This window comes from Montipora foliosa, chromosome 5 (genome assembly GCF_036669935.1).
Source record: "Montipora foliosa isolate CH-2021 chromosome 5, ASM3666993v2, whole genome shotgun sequence".
Lineage (NCBI taxonomy): Eukaryota > Metazoa > Cnidaria > Anthozoa > Scleractinia > Acroporidae > Montipora > Montipora foliosa.
The window spans coordinates 40,380,239-40,387,738 of NC_090873.1; positions in this window are offsets into that span (position 1 = coordinate 40,380,239).

Sequence of the window (7,500 nt, forward strand, 5' to 3'; positions counted from 1 at the left end):
TTCGACCCAGGAAGGAATCCATTCATATATCACTGACAGAGTACGGGATTCGTTTCACTGAAGTGAGACTCTGCTTTCATGAAGGGGGGTGGAGGGGGGGGGGGATGAGCAGTTTCAACGGAAAGATACCTTGGCATATTAAATTTTCCGCCGTAAAAATGACGAATTCGAAAAATTCAAAATAAACTGTTCATCAGCAAACCAGCGGCTCATTTTACATCAGCTTGGTCAATGAGCCCGGAACAAACCAAATGCAAATATGAAGCCAAGCCACCTTGCCTTTCTTACTGTCTTTTAAAGATTTGTCTTTACAGCACGAAAGGCAGAAGTCAATGACCCGGCTGTTTCTAATAAAGGTACACTTCGGCAACAATACAAGTGAATAGCCCCAAATCAACTGATAAAGAGGCTTATATTTTCAGAGTCGATGATACTTGAACGATGGACGAAGTAATAATGATTTATACTGATTATTTTTTGTCATAAATTGTTTTACAATTACTGCTTTGCTCGGGTCTTTGACAAACTGCGAGCCAGCGAGACATTCTAGTCTAAGCACCGATTTTAAAGATCGCTGCTAAAGAGTATTTAAGTCTAAGCACACATTTTAAAACGGTTAGTTTTCACTGATCGGGTGTGACTCGCATGTTAACTCAGCATGGTGCGCCACTTTTGGCTCTCATAACTCGGCAACTATGGCTTGCATGTCTCGCATATATTTTCCCACACACTTTTTTTTTTTTCAAACGCACGCAGTGCCAGTTTCACTGAAATTCATATACCATTTTACAGTTGTAGCTAAGTTACCTGGCCTAAGAATGGAAGTCGAGGCTGCCGGTGACCCCTGCTATGATAGAAAACGCTTTGCTTTTTCTGGTGGTGATGCACACTAATTAAAACGGGTATTAATCACGATTTAGTAAAGTTGCGTTTCGATGTTTAGTAAAGTAATATTTTTTATTGTACTAATTGCCGCCAAATATTCAGGGAAAGTGTACCTTGTGGGGGTGCTTTTGTGGCAGTTACGCAGAGAGAACTTGAATCTCCTGTGAAAATCAGCCGACTAGACAAATCCCAACTCAGGATCGTTGCTGCGACAACAATTGCCATTCAGGGGGCCAATTGTAGTGTGTTTCCTACAAAACAATATCACTACACAGTTTTCTGATGTTCTAATAAGTCGCTTTAGTCATATTTGCTAGTGGATACTTCAAATAAATTAATCATAACTTCAATTACGTTTGAAAAAAAAAAAAACAGCGAAGAAAACAGCGGAGAAACCAACACGCATGACTGCAAAGCAATTGAGCATTCCGGCATTAGCGATACAAACCGGCTGTCGAGGGCATGACAGACTCACAATCACACTCAGATCGCGAGGATGTGCCCGTCGGCCAGCTAGTCCAATAATATCGTCCTAACTCTGAAATCGTATGGCATCACGATCGATATCCTGGAAAACATAGGTTAAGGTCATCGGCAGCCTCGCAGCCATTCATAGGCTAGGTTACTGAGGCCAACAACTTGAAAATGGCCTATATGAATCATTCATATGTGTTTATAAACCGCCCAAATGAACAAAAGGAAAGGTAAGGAAAGGAACTTTATTTAAGTGTCGTTCTAGGCGCTGGATCACTAATTTTGGGACACTGTAAACTGAAATTAACAATGAAGGCAGATCAAGTCAAATGTTGGTTTGTGGGGAGAGGGGAAACCGGAGTATCCGTGAGAAAACCTTTTGATGCAGTGTAGAGAACCAACATACTCAACCCACATATGGACACCGAGTCCGAGAATCTAACCACATTGGTGGGAGGCGAGTGCTCTCACCAACCGCGCTATCCCTGAACCCCATGCGTTTCGGCTTTTACCATATTTATACTGATTTGTTTGTTTGAAATTTTTTTGAAATGTTGTCATATTTTTGCTCAAATACTATCTTTTAAAAGCGTGCATTGAAAATAAACACCGTCCCCGAAGTCGTACATGCAAAAAGTTCCAGTGAAACTAACACAGGGTTGCGTTAAGAAAAAGAAAAACGTTTATGTACAGATTTTATTACACATAACATAAGAATTTCATTCCATAAAAAAGCTCATTTTGTACAAATCTATACGATTTTATTTTCCCCAACACTGTGGAAAAGGGCTTATACATGGCCAATCAGCAACAATGGGCGTACCAGCTTATTTCCAACATGTGGAAAAGTATTAAACCCAATAAAACGGGATTAGGCGTAAAGGCGTTTTCCCATGCCAATCACTCGTGCCACTCTTCGTGCATCCTCGTGCAAAAATCGTTACTTTGTTATTTGGGAAAATTAAGGGGAACGTGTCGTCCGGCGGAAAAAAATTTTTTTTCAACATTGGCTTTTATCTTTCCTGAAAAACTTTTACCAAACTGTAATATGATGGAGAGTTAGGTTTATTGTCTGAAATGTAAAAAAAATGGGGGTCACCGACTTCGTTTTGTAGAGAACATGTCCGGAAAAACACCCAAAATGTGACAAAATCGGGCTTCGTTATCGAATAAGGCCAGGTCTGTAAACCCAAATATATTGCAATTCAATCTTTGAAGTGAAATCTTCTCTGCCAATATTGTTTAAGTGGACTAATTAAGTGAATTTAGTCAACTGGTGAGGTTCCCGTAAAGATCAAGTTCGCATTTTAGCGACCACAGTTTCACGCGCCTTGCAGCCGCAAGATGGCAGGATTTGATGTCCCGTGAGCAGAAATCTTGAAATTTTTTGAACTTCGCACATTGAGTTTTTTGTTCTTTTTTGGACAACGTGGAGATAACTGTAAATAAATCCGTTTCTGGAAAGAAAAACAGGGGTCACCGAACGTCCAAGACCGTTAAATCCAGGCAAAGCTATAGCAATGGCCTTTTGCCCTATCAGTTCTCATTTTATTACTTAGCGCGCGCGCTCGTGTATGACACGCGTGTGCATTTGCGTGCGCAGTAAGGCGCGGCAGAAATAATTGGCGCGAACGTCCTTAAATTAAATTTGCATTGGGTTATATTGTTAGTGAGTTTTTTGTTTTTCTAATTTGCGTTCATAAAACTATTTTAATGAAAATTCTCGTCTTATGTGTAATAAAAACAGTTCGAGACATAGAAAGTGCTTTGTACGGGGTTTTATTCACTCGTTGTTTGTGTCAGAAACCCTCACTCGCTCTTTCCTCGCTCGTTCGGGTTTTTGCACACAAACAACTCGTGAATACCACTCCGCACTTCGCACTTTCTATGACGCTTTTACTATATACAAGAATAATTCTCGATACCTTTCGAATTGCAGTGTAGTATATTAATTTCTTGTACCTAAAATATTAACATTATGGTGTGAATCACTTTTGATAGAATACTAAAAATTTTTAATATCGCATTAAGCTCAGTTTTGAAATCGTGATAGAAAATTGAGTCACTTGCATAAACGACTATTAATTACAATGTGCTTGAATTGAGTACTATTCTAGTTCACTTGCGGATTTTTGCCGTCAAATACAATTTTCAGTCACTTAAGGGTAAAGGCGTTTCCATGCCAATCACTCGTGCATCTCGTGCATCTCGTGCAAATCTAATTTGAAAGAAACAAATGAAACTGACTAGATTTTTATTTTCACGACGTTTCGAAGTCATCGTAACTCCATTATCAGTGATAAATAAATACAAGTGCTGAGTTTAAATAGATGGAAAGCATAATTTGCATACTAGGTTGTTGTTTGCCATTCAAATTCATGATGACATGATCATAACTATAACGTAAGCTAAGCAAGACACAAGCATTTCGAGGTTTATTTACTCACCCTTCCGAGATTTCAGATGGTGTTTGACATATTGCCAGGATTGATTGTTTGTCTGTAAGCTAAGCGCCGTGTCAACAAGAAGAGTTCGGTGATCGCACGTTTAATCCGATTAAAACTTGACAGACGCAGAACTTACAATTTTCTTAACGAGTCGTCTGCCGCCAGCTGTCAAGAGTGATGCTATCATGTGTCATGCTATAAATGTGAGCCAATCAGATTTTAGTTCTTTTGGTTCCGAGTCGTTTTATCCGGGAGATTTAATGACCCGTACGGGAGACCGGGAGAAAAGCACTGATTTTGGCAAAGTATACCTCTTTGTTATTGTTGACGCCGTTGTTATTATTAAAATAAGAATAGCCCTTCCTCGTTAGTATTTCTTCAACGATGTGGACTCAGTGGACTTCAGAAACCGTTCCTATAGTCACAATCCTCTCTGGTAAGGCCAAGAATTATATTTATAATTATATTTTATATAAGACAATGTACACATCGGGTAAGAAAGAACACGCTTTTTTTGTGAAAACAAAGTACAAAGGAAACGTTGAAAACCAGAAAATAGAATTTTGAAATCTGGAATCCAGCCACTTATGGAATCTGGAATCAATGGATGTGGAATCCGGAACCCACAGACATGAAATTGGAATCCACAGCGTGGAATCCGGAATCCAAGACTCTCTTGGATTTACCTTACAAGGGGCGAAGTTTGAGCCTATTTGCCATTGCAAACATGCCATCTCACCAGGACAAAGAAATGAAAGTCAAAAATCAGATATTTCTGTTCATATACACGATTCAACCACTAGGTTTCCATCGTGAATGAAGAAGAAAGCACGTATTTATAAGCAGTTAACCAGTGGAACCAAAGGATAAACTCATGTTTTCTTTCGAAAGGGAAAGGTAATTTGGACTACGCGAAAACGCAGACGATGGAAGACGTGATCCTGTAGAACCATCACACGGGGAACAAAATTAAAGGCCATCCAGGTGCATTTGTAGCATTTGCATTCAGATGCAAAACTTATTTAACAAACCTTTTTTGACTTGAAACGCTCTAGAAGATACATTGTTAAGGAGAAACAAAGAGACAAGAGATAATAATTTCAAAGTCAGAATCGATGAGAAGGTTCTATCAAGATTGAATATTTTGAAACTTAAAGGGAGCGCTTTCCTCAAAAGGAAAAAGAAAACAGTCGGTGATTGGATGTGCACATGGCTACCACTTGCAGAAATGGGCTCGTGTCTTTCTTTCCCTTGCTCTCTTGCAAAATGATGTCAAGAGTTATTTAGCTTGTGAAGTAAGGAGCATCTATTTCATAAAATTCGCTCAGTTCTTTTCATTTCTTGCCTTAACTTGCTAATAGAAATCCCCAGTGCAAAACACATCCTTACGCAAAAAACGAAAAAAAAAAAAATTCGAAAATTGCACAATCTTAAGAATATTCAAATTTTTGGGGTACAGTAATTACGTATTTGTTCAAGCGATAACAAGTCAAGACACGTCTAGACATATGGTCGCCAATATTTCTTGCAGGCACAAAAACAAAAGAAAGCAGAATCTTGCACCAACTCTGGTTATCATCGGATTATTTCGAAAAATATCCACTCAACGCCAGCGTCTACCACCACCAGGCGAACAAGAAAGCAGTAGTTTACTCCAGGCATCAAACCTGGCTTGAAGAAATAACTGAAGACAAGAGATTATTATTATACAATCTCTTGTTGAAGAATAATTCCTAATGAAAAGTAGAGGGTGGGGGTGGTGTATCTAATTTTCTTGTGGGTTTTGGGCAATCTATCTTAAAGATTCAAATACCACTGTCTCATACTTTTGGGACTGATTTAAAATGGGAAGTTAGTGGCAAGCCTGAAAGGAGTCCTTCGGTGTGGCCTTCAAGGTCGCCTCGGTAGGGTCGTGCTAACTCCATTTCTGGCAGAAATGACGACCACATTTTACAATTGACAAGGTTGCATGACACGGTCATACAAACGGGCTTATTGAAAGGTTTCAGTCGGCTTGTAATCAGTTTAAATGTCCAGGATTTATTCGTGTTTTAATCGTTCCCCTTTAATTAAAACACCACTGTGTCGAGCAAACTGATTTCGTTCTCTGATATTTCGGTTGTGAATTTGTTAGTAGGGAGGAATTTGTTAGCTTGTTTAATAAAATGGTCCGCGTCGGATCTCTGTTTTATCGCTGTTCCACTTTGTTGGGTGACTTTGTTTCAATTTGCTCCATGAAAATATTAGCAAGAGACTCCCGTGTTTGTCTCCATGGCGGTTTGTTTAATAAAATGGTCCGCCTCAGATCTCTGTTTATCGCTGTCCCACTTTGATGGATTAACGTACGTAATATCATTTCTATACATGAGGACCATGAAGTAGGAAAATTGGAGATGACAGATTTATTGAAGCCTTAGCTTGTGGTTTTCATTTTTAATACATTTGTTTAGTTTGTCTTATATTTGTACTAAGCCTAAATATGGCTTCAATTTCAAACAGTATTTGTCCTGCATTTATCAGGGACAAATATGAAAACATATTTATCCCACATTTGTTGGCCTCACAACCAGGCCAAATATAACATCAGATTTGTCTCATATTTGTCTTAAAGCCAAATATAATCAAATGCATTATTTCATCCAGTGAATAAGGAGATGTCTTTGAAATTAAGGCGTAACACTTGGGCCAAGTCGTGTTTAGTTAACAAACTTTTGAAATCCAAATGTTCATGGTAGAGCAGTTTTCAATTGAGTGTCGAAAGTAATTAGTGAATTACTTTGGTTTATGATTACTTCACTCAGTGATTGGTTCAAAGTTCTCGCTCCACTTTTTCAACCAATCAGAAGTGAAACCAAAACCAATTGTGGCTCGCGCGTGCACATTTTCCCGCGCTTTGTGACGGCTACGTGTAATTACTTCGAGTTTTGATTGGTTTACTGGATTGTCTCCGTCCTTGTTGATTGGCCAAAGTAACTACTTTGGTTTTGGTTTTACGACACTCAATTGAAAACTGCTCTAGCACTTTAAATTGTCCGGCAAAGTGCGAGGATGACTTCTCACTCGTCTATAACCCGCACTTCAAATACACGTTCTTTAATTTCATTTCATTCATCGAGTTCTTGACGGGAACAAATGAGCCCAACAAATTGACCTGTGGCTTCCTAGCACAATTGACAGAGCATTGCAGCGGTATCGCAGAGGTCATGGCTCGAATCCCGTTGGAACCACCTGAAATTTTCAGATGTTTATAAAAAGCGGCAATTGCTTAAATTCTTCAGCAAAGTACGAGGATCACTTCTCACTCGGCGTCAATAACCTGTAATCCAAATATACATTTATTTCATTTCATTTAAAGAAATTACTGTATCTTTTCTTATTTAACAACTGACTGGATTTGTCTCCAATACTTTTGAATCCAGATCTTCCACGATTTGTCTCATTATTATTTTTATTATTATATCTTGGAGGATATTACATGGCCGCGCGAGGATACGAAGTTTATCTTCGAGTGCTGGAAGTATCTCTTACGAGTGAGCGAAACGAACGAGTGAGAGACACTTTCAGCACGAGAAGATAGAATTCGTATCCCGAAGGGGCCATGCAATGTTTTGTTTATGATATAGATATTGATGAAATGTCCAGATTTAAAACAACTTGTTTTACCCATTTTCCAAATGATGAAAAAGTGGTCACC